The sequence below is a fragment of the Octopus bimaculoides genome, chromosome 6 (assembly GCF_046866305.1).
Source record: "Octopus bimaculoides isolate indiv1 chromosome 6, ASM4686630v1, whole genome shotgun sequence".
Taxonomy (NCBI): Eukaryota; Metazoa; Mollusca; class Cephalopoda; order Octopoda; family Octopodidae; genus Octopus; species Octopus bimaculoides.
Window position 1 is genome coordinate 7106 of NC_142933.1, and position 395 is coordinate 7500.

Below are 395 nucleotides of genomic sequence, written 5' to 3' on the forward strand. Positions count from 1 at the left end.
AATAAAAGTAGGTGGGAGTGAGAGGACCCCTCTCTGTCTTATTTGTCTCCTCTTCCTTTTCTCTCCCTCCCTCTCTTTTTCTCTATCACTCCACAATTCATTCACTAAACACAACTAATTAACGCCCCCCTCCGATCAACACCTACACTCTGTATCTTTCTCTCTCTCTCTCTCTCTCTCCCGTCTTACTCTCTTCATCGCAATTTCTTCCGCCCTCTCTCTATTTTAATACCAACCGCCTCCCTCGCTTGTCTCTGTCAATCTTTCTTCCTCTCTCTCTCCCACCTAGTTTTATTACCTACCTCCTCCCTAACATACTGTTTCTATCACTCTTACCTCTTCTCTCTCTATCCTTACCAAACCCACTCCTACCAAAACAGTAGCTGTTCCTTCTC